The sequence below is a fragment of the Staurois parvus genome, unplaced genomic scaffold (genome assembly GCF_062004578.1).
Source record: "Staurois parvus isolate SC_StPar_1 unplaced genomic scaffold, SC_StPar_1.0 ptg000215l, whole genome shotgun sequence".
Taxonomy (NCBI): Eukaryota; Metazoa; Chordata; class Amphibia; order Anura; family Ranidae; genus Staurois; species Staurois parvus.
Genome location: NW_028318011.1, coordinates 278,263 through 299,336, shown reverse-complemented (window position 1 = coordinate 299,336; position 21,074 = coordinate 278,263).

Below are 21,074 nucleotides of genomic sequence, written 5' to 3'. Positions count from 1 at the left end.
TCCCGGCGTCTGGGTCTTGACGCCAAGCGGCCGCGTGCAACTAAGAAAAACATATGTGCTGAGAGCGCGCGCTCCCAGCACACATGTACAGTACTCACAGAAAGGTCCTGATCTCCTCTTTTGATCGGGCCTTTCCCAATCATGTGACCGCCGTGATAGCGAATCACAGTGGTCACATGACCCTAAAACCCCGCCCCGCCTCCCGGCTTCTGAAACCCTTAAAGGGCCGGGAGGCGCCTGCGCCAAGGGGTTAAAGAGCAAAGAGGTACCTACTTGCTGATATATACTGGGATTTACTTGGGTCTGCTGGCCTTTATGCAATGTGTTTCATAAATATACTTTATCAGTATTTTAAGTGATTATGAGATGAAAAAAAAAATTTATGTTTTATGTATTGCATGAAATGTCTCTGTTTTCCCATTATGATATCCATGTTTGTTCCTTGGCAACAGAAGGTTTATCATTCCTTCAAGTGAAACCCCTTTATTGTACTCCCATGTCAACTACATTTTTGGAATTTATATTCAGATCCCTGTTTCTGTTGTGGAGATAATTACACTCTAAAAAATAACTCAAGCGACCTGTTACCACCACTTAATTAAATGTGTATTTCCAAGATAAAAATCCTAATTTATTGGTTTAAATAAACTTTTTCATTTAAAAACCTACCGTATTTTTCGCCGTATAAGATGCACTTGACCATAAGACGCACCTAGGTTTTAGAGGCAGAAAACAGGAAAAAAAAATTCTGAACTAATGGACTGCAGACACAGTACAGGAGATGACCAGAGACTGCGGACAGCACAGGGATGACCAGAGACTGCGGACAGCACAGGGATGAGCAGAGACTGCGGACAGCACAGGGATGACCAGAGACCAGCTAGGCCACTCCAGGACCTTGAAATGCTTCTTACGAAGCCACTCCTTCGTTGCCTGGGCGGTATGTTTGGGATCATTGTCATGTTGGAAGACCCAGCCACGTTTCATCTTCAATGCCCTTGCTGATGGAAGGAGGTTTGCACTCAAAATCTCATGATACATGGCCCCATTCATTCTGTCCTGTACATGGATCAGTCGTCCTGGTCCCTTTGCGGAGAAACAGCCCCAAAGCATGATGTTGCCACCCCCATGCTTCACAGTAGGTATGGTGTTCTTTGGATGCATCTCAGCATTCTCTCTCCTCCAAACACGACGAGTTGTGTTTCTACCAAACAGTTCTATTTTGGTTTCATCTGACCATATGACATTCTCCCAATCCTCTTCTGGATCATCTAAATGCTCTCTAGCAAACTTCAGACAGGCCCGGACTGGCTTAAGCAGGGGGACACGTCTGGCACTGCAGGATCTGAGTCCCTGGCGGCGTAGTGTGTTACTGATGGTAGCCTTTGTTACGTTGGTCCCAGCTCAATGCAGGTCATTCACTAGGTCCCCCCATGTGGTCCTGGGATTTTTGCTCACCGTTCTTGTGATAATTTTGTCCCCACGGGGTGAGATCTTGTGTGGAGCCCCAGATCAAGGGAGATTATCAGTGGTCTTGTATGTCTTCCATTTTCTAATTATTGCTCCCACAGTTGATTTGTTCAGACCAAGCTGCTTGCCTATTGCAGATTCAGTCTTCCCAGCCTGGTGCAGGTGCACAATTTTGTTTCTGGTGTCCTTCGACAGCTCTTTAGTCTTCACCATAGTGGAGTTTGGAGTGTGACTGTGTGAAGTTGTGGACAGGTGTCTTTTATACTGATAACAAGTTGCTTGTTTGTAGGTAACCAAATACTTATTCTCCACCATAATTTGCAAATAAATTCTTTCCAAATCAGCCAATGTGATTGTCTGGATTTTTCTCATTTTGTCTCTCATAGTTAAGGTCTACCTATGATGCCAATTACAGGCCTCTCTCATCTTTTTAAGTGGGAGAACTCGCACAATTGGTGGCTGACTAAATACTTTTTTGCCCCACTGTATATATACACACACAGAGGTAAGTTAAAGATATTTGAATCTTCTAATATCTGCAACTTTTGCTTTGTGGAACTATAAATTGTGAGGAAAAGACTAGCCTATCAAGTTGCAATCCCTACTTCTTTTTTATGCTGCTGTCCAGGGATTTACTTATTTATATATATATATATATATATATATATATATATATATATATATATATATATATATAGCATATATTTCACAGGTAGCACAGTAATAATTATTAATAATAACAACAGCATCAACATTTACCCCAAATCCATTGTTTGTTGTTTTACCCTTCTGCACATTGCCTGATTTTTTAACACATTGGTTATGCATAAAAGGCACAGGTGATATCAATTTCAATTTATGGATCTGGTCACTTTAATCATGCCACATTATCATCTTGATATACTATTACATAGTAGAAACTGTGCAGAATGTAATTTAAAATGCAATGCACCACAACAAAATTCATTGAAAAACACTTATCAATGCACACAAATATACCACGCATACATAAAATGAATGCATGTTGAAAATGTATTGGAATTAATGGGCCCTAAAAGGTGTATTTATTAATACAGCGCAACAAATATGCATGCACTGTAATCCACAGAAACCAATGATCCATTAATTTCCATTAGTAAATCCTGCTTCTGATAATCGATAAAATACATTATACCTTGTTTACTATAAATAGAAAAGGTCTCATACTGTACATACTGTACACGGTGACTTGATAAGAAAACATAGCTTTTTGTATGCTTTATGATTCTTCTGAAAGAATGACTTTTCAAATTCGGCTTTAGAAAGTCATGTTCATATGACTGTATTGTGTTGCTTCAGTAACTCCAGAGCATTTATCCATGTAATAGTATGGCCTTCTGCTTCACTGATTATAGAACCCTCATGCCTCAGTGCTTTCCTGATACGATACAGTCAAAATATTGCACACTTTATTCTGGCTATTAAAATATTTATGAACATAATTGTCAGTAAACTTTTAGCTGAAGCAATTATTTTAATGTACGGCTTGTTTTAAAAAAAAAATGCATTGTGAATGTGCTTATTAAAGAGCAAATCTGGTATCATGTAGTAAATAACAATATTTAATTATTAGGCTGCTCCTCTTGTATATTGACAGTACCCTTAAAGCTTTGCCACACCTGCTGTATATGGACAAAGTACATAATTCCTGTAAAAATGCACATGAACAGAGATTATAGCGTGATCCTGTAAGAGTTTCTAAATGTAAATGTATTTGATTTAATTTTTTAGCAAGGAAATAAAGAAGGAAAACATGCTAACTATTTAGCAAGCTATATGATATACAATAAAGTAGAAAACCAAAATAGGAAGCCGAAGCAGAATGACCACTTACTCACTATGCTCAGGAGCAGGTGCAGGCCCCCTAACTCCATTTCCCAGAACTCCCTGGGTTTCTGGACACGCCTAAGGAAGATAAGTTCCTTAGCTTCCCTCCCTCAGCTGCTTAAAGATGCCACACCTATTGAGGCAGAAGAACCTGGGCAAGTGATCTGCAAACAAATTATTGGCTCTCCATTGTCAAAACTCACGTGTGGGCAGGTGGACATGAGTCTAATAGCACACAGCTTCTCCAAAAGACCCAGCTAACCAAAGAAAAATATAAAAAAAATGCAGTAATCCAGTTCCAGTGGGGTGGCCAGATAGACTGTCTCACCCAAATGCCCCACTGTCAGGAATCAAGCAGTTCGGTGGGAAAGTGAAACCAAAAGATGTGAAGGTCTATTGTCCTGTTGTGCATGGGTGCTTCAATGGGCAAGAGATTGAGTGCCTTTTTGACACTGGCTTGCAAGTCATTACCCTGCCAAAACTAGTGTTTCAGCAAAACTAAAAAGAAGATGAGCTTTGTTCATTCAGAATTACCTGGATGAAAAAAGGACTGTGGGGACCAGGACCTTGGATAAGGGTGTAGTAATCACACATGCCCCTGGAAGAGGAGGCAGAAGGTGATATTGGGCATGAATGTCATCTGAGGATTGAGGGCTGAGATGCTGAAGGGGACCCTGCACATTTAGACCCTCCTGGACTAACTGTCATATGCTCTCAAGTAAATGTTGCCAGCTCTCAAAGCATTAGAGAGCCTTGATAGTTTTTAAACAGACAACTGGGAAAAAGCTGGCATTGTCAGGATACCATTTGGGATGAAGTCTTTTGTACCACCTAATCAACAACTTATACATACATTAAATGTTGGCTCTTGCCAAGAATTGCAAGGCTTCACTGGCCCTAATCACAGATATTACTGCCCTCAAGGTGGGGCACATAGAGCTCTAAAATCTCAAGGTTAACCCTACATGGCAAGAGTGAATATGGCTGTGGAACACTGGCTTGAGGACATGAATCTGGATTTATCTAAATTATGTAGTAGTGTTTTCTGCCATACTCAAGAATCATCTTGCCAACTTAGATAATGTATTGCTCAACTTCACCAGTATGGGCTGAAGCTTGAACTCAGTAAGTGCCATCTATTCAAACATGAGATCAAGTTCTAAGGACACGTCACCTCCAGAGAAAGAATATTTCTCTGCCTTTTTCCTTATATTTTAAGGAAACAAGTGACAAGGGTAAACTAGACAATTGGAAAGGGTAAATCTCCCTAATCGTGATAAGTTAAACAGCCAATGATGATGTGTGGCCCAGCCAACAGCATACTAACATCCCACTATACAAGGCAATGTTACTGAGCTGCAGTGAGGATGGAATGTCTGGTGTGGACACTCTAGCTTCAATGGTGGCACAGCCCTGGTGGCATCTTTACGATACCCAAGCCCTAGAATATGCCACACACTTTGATATACAAAGCAGGATTTTCCCTATAGCAAACATTTGCGCCTTTACAGTGCTGAAGCATTGGAATAGGTTGTCAACTTTGAGATGCAAAGCAGCATTTACCCTGCAGCAAACATTAGGACTTAATTCAGCAGCTATGATTAAGTCTTAGAATCATAATGTGGCATCTTTACAGTGCTGAAACACTGGAACAGACTGGAAACTTTGAGGCACACCACAGGATTTATTTTGCAGCAAGCAATAGGTATTTTGAAGCTGAGGTTCAGCTGTAGAAAAACTGTGCTGCACTGAAGGCATTCCAAGACAGTGCACTGACTGCAGGGCAAACCAGAAGCTCTATACTGCACAAGCTCAGGCCAGATGTCTTCCCTAGACTCCCAAAAGTCCATGGGCTTCCCACTTCTGAGAGTATCAGCATCAGTTCTTGACTCGATGTAGTAAGTAAGCATGTAGTTCAGGCACTGTGAGCGCTGCCTACAGCCTGGCCTGGCCAAGCGGTGCTGAGGCAGCCTTTACCACCACTGCTCATCCTTTCAGGGCTCAGAAGATCTGAGGTTTTTTGGTGATCAGAGGAACCTGACACTATCAGGAAGTGCAGAAACTCCTTATGGGCTACCTCTCGGATGGTGGTAATACATTGGACGTTTTACCTTTGTATTGGGATCCAAAAGTGTGGCAACTCAAGAGTGGTTCTTTTCTTTTATGGCCTGACTTCTGGGGTACTTGTACAAATATTTGAGCTTAAGAGACCATGTTTGCCACAAATTGCTTCATCACCATGAGTTCTCTGTGTTGCTGAAGACACACTGTCCTCAACACTCTTGTTCCATCCACATATAACTCCTAGGGTCTGGGAGGGGCAAAACATACTCTTTGAAACATGCCCCATTTCCTCCTCACTGTGAGCACCGCAAAACTCCTTTTATTCCTCCTCTGCTTCCATCTCTCTCTGTCTAACAAGGATAAAGGCAATGGTCAAGGGATCCTGCTAGCCATTAGGCAGCAGATAGTCCTCCTTTCCCTCCTGTTCATGTGCCTAGTGTATCAAGTCACAAAGTGTGTGCTCCAGAAGGAACAACAGAAAGGTTGGATTATTAATCTCTGCTTCTTCACACCTTACCATGTTGGTTGCCTCTTTGAAAGGTGCCAAAATGCTGCATTTTGGCTAAAGTGGTCAGACCATGTAGTTGTGTGTTTCTGTCCAGGAGTAGGGTGGCAAGCAGGTTAGTGCTCTTGAAACACGTATGGCTAGGTCTGGAATGGGAGCAGCTGTAAAGTCAGCAGTTTTGTCAAGCTGGCGTTAAAAAAGGCTACGTCTTCTATGGCCATAAACCATTCTGGCCTGAGAGCACAGCATAGCAACACTTAGCCTGAGATATTTCACATGCTCTGGGGTGCATGTGAAAGGTTGTGCAGTCGATTGTGTTTTCACCATCAGAGAAGACATGTGGAGGCACCACCAGCTCCAGTGGTGTGCCTCGTTCTGCATCATTTCCAGTTGCCAGAAGATTGACCCAGTGTGCCTTGAAGGATATGTCATGTGCCCATGGTCAGTTGTACTCTGTTGCTGACAGCATGGTCTACTGACACAGACACATTAAATTGCACATGGCGGTGGAGGACAGGGATGGTCTTCTTCTGCAGTGCTAAGTGTATTAAGTCACAGAGTGTGTGCTCCAGGAGGAGCATGAGAATGAATAAATTATTAATCTCTGCCTTGTTGCACCATGCTCGTATGACCACCTAAAGTGGTCAGGCAAGGCACATGTGTGATTTTTCCCAGGTGAAGGGTGGATGGGTACCTGGTACTGTTGTGTAACAGAGGCCATAAACTAGAAGGGGCAATTCCTTGAGCTGGAATGGTAGCAGTTGCAAAGCCAGCAGTTTTACCAAGCTGACATTTAAGATGCTGGGTATAAGAATTATAAGGAGGCATCTTTTTTTTTTCCAATTCAGCATCTTCAGGAAGAGGCACCTGCATTGGGAAGGATGCTTCTGGAGACATTGAGGTGGGTGCAAGATAATTCTGCAGAGGTTAATTCCCTTTTTAAAAAAATATAAAAGATGTTGTGGCATATTCAGCAGGAGAATGTTGTTGAAGGGCGTACAGATTAAGGAAGGAGGAAATGGACTGTGGGACTTTTGCTTCCTACTTGTCCTATTGAGGTGCTGCTCTGTAGTGCAGAGTCATGTAGTTTACCACAGGTGATATGCTGTAGATGACAACATTGTTGTCAGCAGCAGATACAAAGCCCGCACTGTAGAACTTTGTGGGCAGACCCTGGTGATAGCAGTGGTCTTTACTTGTGGGTCAGTGCTGCCAGATGGATTAGGATGGCTTCCCCTCCAGCCCTCTGCAAGCTGTTCCTGCCCCTCCACAAATTCCTCCATCCCTGCTGTTTTGCCTCTCTTTCTGATTGGTGGCTCCCAGGAACAGTCTGCCACCTCATCACCCACCCCCTTTTCATTGCTAAATCCCACTTTGCAGTAAGCTCTACCTGCTTGAAGACCAATGCCCATAGCTGCTTCCTGTCTGAGGTCCTCTCCCTCAAAGGTCATCTTTCTCACCGTCACAATCTAAATGAAGGAATGCTTGTGCATGACTAAGATAATCTTTCTGCAGCCACTCAACAATCAAATAATTCCACCAACAATCAAATAATTCCATTTTGCAAGGGTATGGTGGGATTAACAGAAAATGAGGAGGATGAAAAAGAAGGTGCTTTAGCTACAGCTGCAGACATCTAGCTGCCCTGCACTTGGGAGGAGGAAGGCTTTGCCAGCCGCTGAACTATTTCATGCACATGCTGTGGCTGTATATCATGGCCACCTGAGATGGAAAAGGTAAAGTTTCCCTGTCTCTAATTGGTTTGGCCAGACCAAAACTTTGTCTTGCAGAACCTTTTTTTTAAGTAGTAGAAAATTCTCCATGAATATAGATAGTGAAATAAATATAACAAGAAACAATAAAAAACAACAAAAAGGTGGGGAAACGGTGAGTAGAAGTTAAAAGCAAACTACTGTTGTTGCTGACATGTGTAGCAGAGTGCTCTCTACTCACCTGGCTCAGAATAGGTGCAGGCTACTTTGCCTCCACAGGAAGTGAGGGGATATCTTTTCAATGTGTGGAAGATTTTTTGTGCCACCATTACTGTTTTAGTAACTTCACATTTTGGATTTACACCCATTTTCATTCCCAGTGTCCTGGGTAATCAGGACATTTACAGAGTGCGATTCTGCCTAATAGTGATGAGTGAATCTGCCTGAGTTCAATTTGGCAAAGGGTGGTGTTCAGTGAACCCAAACATTGAGATAGTGTAAAATCAATTGTAGTCAATAGAAGGCAAATCCTGCTGATTTTGGGGCTAATAGACAAACTATTGTCCAAAAAGGGTATAGAACGGTAGACACTGCCACATTGCCACCACCACAATCACTCCTCCCCCCAGATTCCATCCTATTTTTGGTCGCTAGGATTCTGGCACAGTAACCAATGACAGTGTGGCCCAGACGCCAGTGTCCTAGCAACCATTGACACATTACAGCTGTGCCTCATGGGCTGGCGGACACAGGTTGCTGGGCTGTCCAGCACTATTGGTTATTATATTGTATAAATGTAATAAAAGCTATGCCAATAGTGGAATAAATATGTGGTTCTTAGGCACACACTAATATACTACTTTGATATCCCCAAAATGAAAAACATAAATAAATAAAACTTATCATCCAAAGTCATAGAGAGTGAAATAAAAGAAAATTACAAAAAACAAAACACAATAAAAGATTGCAAGGTGGGACAGCATCTATACACCAATTATTGTTTATCCAATTGTCACTTTTTCCTTCTATCCCCTGGACTCTCAGACTTGCCCACAGAATTTAAGTTAGGTTTAGCTGGCTTCCACCATCTGGAGCTCAGAGAGGCAATGCCTGATAGCACAGGAGTGACTGGGCATCTCCACTGTCACCAGCGGTCGGGTCCTCCACAGTTTCTGCTGGCATGTGAACCACTGGGCTGGAGCATGCAGCTTTTGATCAAATTCCCAATCACTGCAGAACACAAGGTGCCAACTGTCTCCAGAGTGCAGAACTTTCAGTGCGGTGGTCCTGCGTTTAAAGCCAGTTTCTTGTGTATCCAGAGTAGAGACTCTTCCTGCCACTTCCCTGTGGATCAAGTCTAAGAATCCTAACAGTCACTCACCTGCATTACCAGATACAGCCAGCCTCCCATTGGTAATAAAAACATAAGAGCACATGTACAAGTTAAAGACATACTTTATCACTGAATTCCGCTGTGCTATTATATTCTGCCAGTGGGGACTCCTGTCCCCTGTCAGCATACACTGATCAGCACTGCAGCCAAAGGCTCCTGCAGCAGCTGATCAAATGCTGGTTTTCCAGCAGGAGCAATCTACAGGAGTCTATCTATTAAGCTTCTCTTGAACAGAGAGGGCTACACACAGATCGAAATACATCAAGGTCCTGCTGAACTGGCCAACTTTTGATCTGTGTGTACCCAGTTTAAGTAATACTTCTCTGTAATCTGTTGCTATTGAGTTTTACAAGAACAGTATTGCATGATGCTGCTATATATTGCCTTATTTGTACATTGCTTCTGGTGACTCCTGTTTTGTAACAATGCACCATTTGTTGTACAGTGCTTCATATAGTATGCACAGCATTTTTGTTCTTTTACCTTTCATCCAAGGTAATTTTACTTTACATTAATGTGATAAACTTCACTCTACTGTTATCTCCTTGTCTGATCATTTGGCTGATTCCTCATGGTTACAATAACATAATCCTAAAAGTAGCTGTTGGGTCTCTGAACTGTGAACATGAATAAAGGATACACGAGAACATGTAGCTCACCACACTGCAATCCACAGTAATTCAGCATAACATAGTACAGTATAGCACTGTATAGCATCTAACGCTCCCTACACAGACTGTCAACTCTCCATAAACTTCTCCAACACACAATGACAATGGCTGTTGGGAACCCACCCTATTAGAGTGAGGGGGATGGCATACAACAGTCCACATTGCCATTACCATTGCCATTGTAACCCTTCTCACCATATTAATTTGCCATGACAATACATTTCAAACCTGTTGTAACCTCTGCAAACCCATGACAGTGGCAAACTCGAACCTCATTCCTACTCTCTAACGGGGACAGCAAAAAAAAACCCTTGACAGTGTTTCTAATCCCTCACTACATTATCCACATTTAAAACATGTTTTACCTTTAGGTATACTTCTAATTGTTTTTTTTTTTTTACAACTCCAAACAGACAACGGCATAACTAAATGGTTTATTTTCCAGTGTCTGTGAAAATATGAATTACATTGCAACATGTACCATAGATCAAAGGCTGCATACCTTATTAATTACTTGAAGTGTTTTTTCCAGCCTCTGGTACTGAATTATCAGTGGGTGGCTGACCAGGTTTACAGTAACATCACCAAATGTCGATTTTTCAGAGTTTGCTATTCTGATATGTTTCACTTTAATAACCATACTTTTAAACAAGCAGTAAAAACACATATTCTGTAATAGCTTGGGTACATGACTAGGTACCTGGCTCTTGTGTCATTGTTTCCTAGGCCATTCATGGCAGTGGCTGGTACAGCATCAATGTCAGTCAACCACTGCAGGCTCTTTTTGTGCAATCAACCATTTGGCTCAATACAGCCCTTCAGCCTTTGTGTTAGGAGATCATTTGACATCATTTCACACTGTTTTGTTTTGGCTCTGGTGTGTTACTCCATCACTGCTGAGTTTTGCAATTATACTTCATTTATCAAATTATTTGTCATTTTTCTGGATAGTTTATTATGAAGCCTTCATTTTAATAAATGGAATAATTATATAAAGGAGTATAGTCCAATTAGCAGAGCAAATACATTTTACATGGAACTTAAAGTAAGTACTAAGATTAATTTTATAAAATACAATTAAATAGCATGTTCTCAGAATTTAAAATGTAACTTTTCTTTCAATGCAATATTGAAAGGCAGAGCTAAGATATGAAAATTAGTGTACTGCTCACCCCCAAAGGAGCCGCTGGAATTACCGGCACTTCTGTCCTTACTTCAGTGATGAACCATATATATATTGGATCCACAGCACAGCAGTACACCTTGCGGGAAGTTTTATAACAGGTTTAATAATACAGGAAAAACTCTGCAAATAGATTGCAAATTAACTTGGAAAATAGCAGTTAAATGCACTGAATACACACACCTTCTAGAATTGGCACAATAACATCAATAAACACAATATTCATGTATATATGTATATACCAGTATAGCTATAGATCAGAATTAACCCCCTGCAACTACAGCAGCAAAATGTCCCCAGCTAAACTGACATCTCTTTAGGCTCAGTCCCAAATTCACTTGTATACTGTGGGATTGTAACACTGTGTGAGTCTATGTGTTGCACAGGTCTGTGTTAGTGAATCTGTGGAGGGCTCTTAAGGACTGACATGTCACTGGTTAGCAGTTGCTCACAACATCCAACAAGAACAGTCTCCAGGGGTTAACTCCTTGAAGGGATGATGACTGGGGCTCTGTCTCTCTGCTAGTTTTTTCCTGTTGTCAATTGTCGGTGCTGCACAATCTCTGAGGTGCCTCACCTGGGATGGTCACACGCCTCCTCTGTGATTTCCAACACTCTGACCCCTCTCTGCGGTGGGATATGTTGTTGCTGTCGGTAACTGCCATCAAGGGTGACTGGTACCAATGATCACAGTTGCTGCTGACTTCAGCTACTGTGGATACCCATTGTCCTTAGCAACTTCTGCTGTTCTGGAAACAGTGTCAGTGTACTTCAACAGTAGGGGCTGCAGACCAGCTCCCCACATATCCTCTGCTAAGGCACACATGACTCTCTTCTCCCTCCTCCTTGCAAAGCATCCTGGTCCTGTAGTCCTGTGCAGTATAAAGTTACATTGTCTGCCTCTGTGATGAAACTGCAACTCCCACAAACTCTCCAGCACTGCTGAGAGCTGAGCCAATCAAACCCTTTCTGACAACATGCAGTCTTAAAAGGGCAACAGTTCTTTAAAAGGGAAACAGCAATGGCCCCACTACATTAGTAAATGCTATTTGTTGGACATCTTTTTTTTTATTGTCACATGGGAGTTTAGCATTATTAACGTTTCTATGTTTCCAATATAATAATTCATTTTTGAACATTTCACAAATTACACAATCTTCTAGAGTCTGCATGTAGGGATGTGGTTCAGATTCACTGCTACCATGGGTTTGTGGTGGATCCTGTGGGTTAGAAATTTGCAGTCCTGGCAAATGGATCTCCACATTTGCACAGGCAAACTTTTTAAAACCAAAATTCATTGCACGGTCTTTGAACCATGGCCAGCAGGCTTAGAAAGGACAATAATGGAGTTTTTCATAAGACAGCCTTTCACTATAAAAGGCTAAAGTAACAAAAATATTAAAGCTGCTGTAGGGAAAGGGCAAAGACAGCTGAAAAACTGCATAGGGAGAATTTAGGGTCAATTAGGAAAGCAAGCTTCTATTTTAGGGGGTGGTATTTGTGGTATTCAATTCATTTATTTGGGGGGCCTTATTTTATGTTGCTAGGACAGCATTCACTTGCTACTAAACATCTGTTCTTGGAGCCTTTGAGGCACAAGGCTTTGTTTGAAACAAAATAAAAACTAAGTGCAGTGTGCACTGAAACCACCTAAGATTATATCACTGACATCCCCCCCAACCATTGTAATTATTTTCCACTGCTTTATATGCTGTGGTTTCTAAATTCCTGATAGTAAGACACCTGACTCTAGTCCTTGTGTCTTTAGTAAATTTTGAACAGTTGTCCCTCATTAAAAATGTCCTGCTGCTAGGCAACTTTTTAGATAGCTGTATCATCTGTAGGCTCTTAATTCTTGCAGTAAAGTCACTTGTCCATCCCTATGTTTCTAGTGCAGTTTGGCCACTTCTCCATCATTAAAAATGCAATGCTGGTCATTTTTAAACTGCTGTGTCTTTTGCAGTCTCTTAATTCTAAATAAAGGTTTTACAGAAATTGGGCAGTGGCAGGGCAATTGCATCAGTGAGATGTATTACCCTGGTTTTGCATCAGCGAAAACTGGGACAACCTCAATGAACTAGTGGTACACTGTCATGATTATGTGACAGTAGACAGCCACCAGCATGCTAGCAAGCAACAAACTGAAGTGTTGTGGGTTTAATCCAATAATTATCAGATTACTGTATTAAAAATAAAATAAAATAAATAAAGCAAAACCTATTTTTAAATTAAAGCTGTAAATAAAAAATACAACAGAATTTTTATTTAAACCAAGTAAAATGTCCTTTATCAAATGTTCCTAAATGTAATTTAGTCATAGAGTTATCAATGAGTTAACCACCACTTGTTGATGCTGCTAACCTTGGACTGGGCATGTAGGCATTGCTGGCCTCTGGGAAAAAAAAGATTATGACTATGACATTTCAAGTCAGCCATCCCTCCACATAGAAACCACAGAATTATGTCAATGGCTGGGGAATGTGAGGGTATGTACAAAGATTACAGTAGATGCCCCATGTCATAAACTCTCCCAGTAAGTGCGGTCACAAATACAATATGGAATAGAGATATATTTGACCTAAGGCCCCTTTTACACAGGCATTAAGTCTGTCCATTTTTCATCCATCTCTTGATGGATGGAAAATGGATAGCAATGCATTCCTATAGGCAACGGATGTAAATGGATGTCATCCGTTTACATCAGTTTTTTGTCCACTTCCATTCAGGTCATTTTGTTTTTAAGTGGAACAACTTAGCATTTTTGTTCCCTTTAAAAAAAAAACGGAAGATAACAAAAAACAGAAATCCTTTTTCTTAGGAAAAATATGACTGAACAGATGATACCAGTGCGAAAGACACCTAATAGCAACTTCACAGGTGGAGGTCCTCTCTGGGACATCTCCTGTAATCATTGTTCATAATCCTTGACCTGTTTGATGTGATAAAACGTGCATCGCAAAACCACCTGCTGCACGGCTCTGCAGACCAAAACATGATGCAGGAAGCAGCAGTTTGGGCTGCAGAACAGTGTGAACAAGCCCTTAAAGGATAAGTTCACCTTTTAGATAAAATAATAAATACACATTTTTTTGCAGGTAAAAAAATGTGCATTTTTATTTTTGTCTACAGGAGCCTGGAAAGCATTGCACCAGCAATCAATAGATCACTGATGCCATGCAGGTCTCCTGCAGACCTGTCAGAATATCTGCTTACCATACGGGATATACAAGCAAGCAGATATTCTGACAAGAAGCTTCAATGAACTACGGTGCTGTGGAATTAATTGAAAGCTACAAGCCAACAGCCACTGAGGCTGCCGGGACATGAAGTTCATTCATTTACGGAAGTCAGTGAATGAATGATGTAGCTGTGTGGGCATAGCCCCGCTGTTTTCAAATTTGACAGGTAGTACAGGGAGACTTCTCCCTGTATTATGTGTCAGAGGGAGGGGGGCAGCGGGCGGCAGCTGTGGCTATGGGTACATGTTCCTCCCTAACACCCCGGTCACATCAAGCCCGACTTTGAAATCATGCAACTTACAGTGAAGTCGCAAGATTTCAGAGTCAAGGGACATGCCGATTTCAGGTGTGATTCGCAAAACATCTGACACAGATGTCTATGCAATTCGCATGAAAAGTAGTGCATGTACTTCTTTAGAAATTGGTGAGGCTCTGACCAAGTCAGAACCGCACTGATTTGACCGCTGTAATTGCGGACAATATGGTGTGACTTGGCATACGACCGGGGTGTAAAACCGGGTGGAACCTGTAACATGTTCCCAAATGTGTACATATCGTTTAAGCTTTTAAAATGAATGCTAGAAGCTGATTGTTTGGCATGGACAGCTGGTCTAGGTTTTGGCTGCTTCAGCTTTGTAATAGTCACAGGGATTAGTTCAACACTCAGTATATAAAAACTGAAGCTTTTTGAGAAACAAAAAAACAACAGAAGCCAGATTTACAAAATAACTTTTTGTGTGTTTTACAAAATACCTTTCTGTGTGTTTAAAAAAATGTATGTTTTATATTCTTCCCAGTGTATCTTCATAAACCTAACTCTTTTTGCCCCCCCCAGATGTGCAAGTTTAAGTACATATTGTAGACTGATCTCACTAGAAGAATCATCACATCACCCTCACCTCAGTGAAGTGGGTGAAAGCTGGGGGCAAAAGTAGAACTAACTCCTTTTTACATTTTGAATAGAGTAGATAGAGTAGATTTCCTTTCACTTTTTGTCCCAAAGCCAAAACAGGAAATCCCTCCACTGTGAGGAAATCCCTGGTAGTCTCCAGGGTCAGCAAAACTAGTGTTACTGTTCTGGGGCATCCCAAAATTTTAGATTTTCTTTTACTCTCATGAGCAGTAAGTTTCAACTATTGAACTTCAATACCAGCAGTAGGAGGGGGAAGAAAAGGACTGTTGACTCATTAGCTCCCTCTAGGCCACTGGCGCTGCAATGGTGGATGCAGAGAATGTAAATGTATACTCAGAAATAAAAAGATATTTTGAATAATAATGACCTTATAAGAGAAGAGATTCTTTTAACTAGAAATTGCAATTTAAGTCCTATGATGTTTAAATCTCCTGATATGGTGCCCATTGCCTTCTGTTAACAATGGTGGAACCCATAAACAGTAGAGAATACTGGTAATTCAACGAAGTTAAACAGAAGTTAAACAGATAGGCTGTGGTACTGCTCAAAGCAAAGATCTCCTGATACTGAGGAGTAAAGGTGTCTGCATACAGTGTCTCTAAAGTGATGACAGAAAGAGGTTGGGCATCTGCCCGCTCACTAATCCTATGGATAGCACAGCCTCCTAGGAACAAGAGTTCTTTCACAGATCTTGGCTATTTTCAGGGATGTACAGAGTTACCACCTGATGGCCTGTCAGCATAGCGAGCAGAGATGTCTATGTGAAAACCAGACAGTGGCAGTCCCAATGCAGAGAAGCCGATGTGATCCTGGTCTGGTGATCAGTATCACTGCTGTGCTGAAGTGATGTGCAGCGTCCCACAGCAGTAGGCAAACAATCTGTCTCTGGAGGAGAATTGCAGTATCACTGTGTTCAGCTCTTTATCCCACACCAAGAGAGTGAGCCAGTTCCCTGCTGTAGAATATATCTCCTCTGCCAGCAACCTTCTGGTTACCCAGCACTGTGGTGGTAGTAAAAAAAAGCACTCATAAATACAGTATGTATTGGCAATAGGACTACGCGTCCCAAGATCATCTGCTGTCAGAAGAACTGGATCCATTCTACTAACAGGAAGTGATGTAGCAGTCCCAGTACTTGGCACTAGGAGGAAAATGATTCTTCATAGCCTCATCTGTAAATGTTCCTGAAAGGCATAATCATATAGCCGGAACCTGGCTACCCTAAGACTTATGGGGAAGGTCGTTAATGTGACAACACACACACATGCTTCCAAAATGGCTTCTACAAATATCAATACTGGATTCACTGCAAGTTCAAATCGGTAAAAATTTTATTTTTTTGGCTATCATCAGACCCCCTCTCCTCCAAACAATCATTTCCAGGATACTTCCAGGAGAGATATCTGGGTCAGATAATAATGTAGGTTTTCTATACTTTCTGCTAGGGAAGGTAGGTAAAATTATTAGTGGTAACCACTATGCCACCACTGCTGCTATTGTACTGGATTGCTGTGAACCAGCACTAGGTCACATGGCATGCTGATGTAGCTGTGCAGCAATTTTCTGATTTAGTCTGTTAGAGTGATCTCTAACAGACACATATAAGTAGTCACCCTGCCATAAGCAGAAATGTCTCTTTTAAATTTATCTGCATGGCTACAGTCAGTCAATGCAATTTATAGTTGTATTCAGCTTCCCTTATGCTCAGTCTGGCTGTCAGTTCTGCATTTTGTCAGTAGGTGGGATTGTCACCTCTGGCATTAGTGTGAGATCATACAGTGGGTTTAAGTTATGAATATTCATTTACTTTTCCAGCCAACCACTAGGTGTTTCTTTGTGGAGTTTCTAGAGGAGCATAATGGAAAAGGGTATACAGTACATATTTGTGGTGAACTGATGCAAGCTCTTTTCCCTCCAGGCTTCGGCCTGGGGAAGATTCGAGCGTTTGGAACTGTTCTTTCAGGCCTGATTGTGTCGAGATATGGAAGCTGGCCCTATCTGGAATCAGGATGGAGTCCCATGGAGGCTGGTCAGCTCTGCTGCAGAAGACTAGGATTAGGATGAAATTCCAAACGGTGCTAGTTGACTCTCCTAATGAAAGATGGTTGCTGAGCAGGGGTGGACTGACCATTCGAGTACTCGGGCACTGCCCGAGGGCCCGGGGTCAGTAGGGGGCCCCATGAGATGCCCCTGGTACCTTTCATAGGATTTTTTGGGTGTGGTTTGAGTGTGGGTGAGGACACAGGGGCCCCATGATCCCCTATTGCCCGAGGGCCCCATGAGTTGTCAGTCCACCCCTGTTACTGATAACATTGTCTACAGAGGAATTCCAAACACAAGAGTGTTGGATTTGACTTAAAGGCCTTTTCCTGTGCTGTCATGTGAAGTGAGGTGAAGTGAGTGAAGTTCTGCTTTAACATGGAGCATCTGTAACCCTAACCCTGTTCCATGGAGTTTTGTGTAATAAATCCCTCTTTGTTTCACATAAAAGTGACTAGGTCTCTGGTGTGGAGGGTGATGTACAAGCAAAGTTTCTTAGTAGCTCTGCATATACTGTTGTTCGCCGCATGTGACAAAAGCAGCCACAGTGGTCGTGTGACCCACCTCCAGCAATAGGCTGATTGCTTGCTTATGTTGCCTGTGGAGGAGAGGAGAGAGTTGGTATTGATACAGCACTTTTGGAGGAACAACCGGTTACCATTAGCAACACTGCATACTGGGATAGTCCCAAAAGCGCAAACGACCATCTTAGAGGTAAGTGGTCACGGGATGATGGTGAGTGTCAGCCCATGTGGGGCACTAGTTTGAGCACAGTGGAGCACCTGTATTGTACACGGAGTTCACAATCAAGATTTTTAGCACCTAGCACTGTATTTTCACTTACTGGGACTGCATAATTATTATTACTAATAATATTGCTTTTCACTCATTGCTACAGAGTTCTTTATATTTATATATTTATTTTGCACTATTTATGTGCGGTCCATATGGTATTCACTTATGATGTTGTGTGTACAAGTTCACAATTAGGACTGCTGCAAATGGTTATTTGTAATTATTGATTATATCCATAAGCACAGTAGCACCTTTTTCATTTTTCACCTAGTGACTGACATTATCTGTTCACTTTTAACCAATTAATGCCTAGAGATTTACACCCTGAGGTGAAATGTCAGCCCACTCTATCTTCAGGTTGTTACCACTATGCCTCCTGGGGTCGGGGGTACTACCTTTTCCCCAACCCTGCTTAGGACAGGGTGGTTACACAAATGCACACACACATTCTTTCAGTGTCAATTTTGACCAATAAGATACACAGTTGCCAATGTACACTTGTCTATTATTAAAAGTGTAATTATATAAAAATAAACACAATTTAAAAATGAATCAACAATACCTTTGCTTTGATTTCACTGTCTGGAATTCTATGAAGCAACCTAAAAATTGTCTGGAGGTTAAACACATCATAATAACAGATATTAATAGTTTATGATTTTTCTTTACAGAGCAAAATATATCTCTTGAATGTCTTGGGGAACAGATTAAAGGAAAGGGTTACACTAAGACATTTTTAAATATGTTGTAAAAATCTTTTGCACTGCCAGCTATACAAAATATATGTCACTCAAGAACAAGTAAATTTGATAATAACATGAATTCTTCAGCTTTAATACACTTTGTTACATTTGACAATGATCCACCAAAGTTGCCTCTTCATATCTGATTGACAGTGCTGCAACATTACTTTTATGTAAAATATGTATTACATATTTTGAAGAAAGAAATAAAACCTTTTTTTAAAAAAATATAATTACATAACTGTCATTTTTTGGCAAGAAATTTTCCCATGTGGCTGTGCATTTATTTCTAAAACATACTGAGGCATTTCATTCCTTGTATATTAGGCTGCAATAAAAAATTGTACTATTATTTTTATGCTGTTACTTTCAGATATGGAAACTCTTTTATATATTGGCTATAAAAATTCAAATACACAAATATATAAAGTATAAAAAAAACTTAACTCAGTAGTTCTGGTATTGCTGCAACTTATCTTTACATAGGTTTTCCTTAAAGGGGAGCTCCAGTCAAAAGCTACAAAAAAAAGAGTCAGCAGCTACCAAAACTGTAGCTGCTGACTTTAAAAAAAAGACTCTCTGTAGCTGGCCAGCTAAGACCAGTCTTAGGTTGCTAATATGGTTCACATATATGTGTATACCAAACCTGCCAATAACCTCAGTACAGTGTATATGTGCATATGTTAAAGCCAAAAGCAGAATCATTGCTGTAATCTATGTATTTGAATGTTATATGACATTTATATATTCATTGTGTTAGCAGAAGCAGAAAAGGAAAATATGCCTTTAAGAGTTAGTATAGAGCTGAGCCAATCACAGACAGCCTCACACTGTACAGAGCCTTAACCAATCCCAGCCAGTTTCACATTTATGCTTGTGTAAAACTTCCTGCTAGATTGTTCTAGACACACATGCTCAGCAGACAGAAGAGGAAACAGACAAAGTTCCAGTCAGAGAAGCTTTATGGAAACAGAGAAGGCCAAATAGTTCCACCGAATTTATCGAATTTACCGAATCTATCGAATTTAACGAATTAACCTAACAACATAAGCTAACGAATCTAACGAATCTATCGAGATAAGCTATCGAATCAACCCAATGTAATACGAATTAAATCATTGTAATATGAAAGAAACAAGCCATTGTAAGCAGTGTTATATGAAGAAGATTGAAGTTATTAAAGAAGTTAACTAAAGTATTCGGTGTGCTCTTTAAACCTACTGCATCTATAGAGCGGCATTGGAGGAATTACAGAGTAAAGTCTCACGATCCAGTGGTGCTCTCACCACAGCTGGTTTCAGCGGATGTCCTCGCTCCATTTTAAGTGTGGGCATCAGATTGTGACAGCTTGTGGCTTCCCAGCCTGGTGCCCACTTTGCATGTAGTCTTGTGAATGGTCCTGTAGTCTTATGGGACCTGTCATGTATCCCAGAAGGCTATGGGGAGGGATGGAGGACAACGTCCGCTTTCGATTGCCTAGGAGATCTCAGCGGAAGTGAGAGTGGATACCTGTCAAAATTAGATAACTGCTCCCCAAAGGTGCAAATCCTTAATGAGGAGTGGGGGACAAGGCCTTAAAGCAGAACGTCCCCTTTTGGGTGGAGCTCCACTTTAACCAGAGTTATACATGGTATTCCACATATTTTAGAAACTGAGGCAATGCCACTAGCTGTCAGGTAATCATACAGTCTCCAATGCATTCTTGCCTACTAGCTAAATTTAAACAAAAATAATTGTGCTCAAAGCTTAATTGAAGTAACTGTGTTTCAGTCTTTATACTGTGGTGTCCATATTTCATACCACTTGTCACAATATTGTTATATTGATAGAAGTCATTCCCACAATTAACAGGTTTTTTTACCTTTATGGGTAAAACTTGTGCTGAATAAGACAAAAGAAAAGAGATGACTACATGGCCAATGGTCCAGCCTACTTACACAAAAGCCAAATAGGTAATGAATCAAGGTATATTTCTTTGTTTTGACAAATTATATATTAATTTGATTTGGTTGCCTCATTGTGAAGTGGTGGTTGGAATGACATTTCCTTCATGCCATTTGCCTGTGAGATTCGAATCTATCTAGGTCAAGGTATTGGTAGCTAGCCACATTCAACTGAACTTCTTCTGTAATGTCGAAGACATTTTACAACTTATCAAGGTGGTGACAAGTGGATATCCACTTGGATGAGTGGCAAATTATCTTCATCAGTTCAGTGGGACTAACTTCTGCTAGCTATACCATTTTGTCCATCACATTTTAGTTACTGGAATTGCAAGTGAAGAAATGCTTATTTTTTTGGTGGAAAATAATACATTGGACAATGGAATGGAGCTCCATGTTCAAAAGCAGGACTTTTGCCTTGGTAAAAGCTGCTTAAGGTTTGTTACAGAACATCACTTAATATTTAATGAGCTTTTCCTTTATAAAGGGCTCATAGCAATAGTCTAAATTAGGTCAGCATATTTTTTTATATTGGCA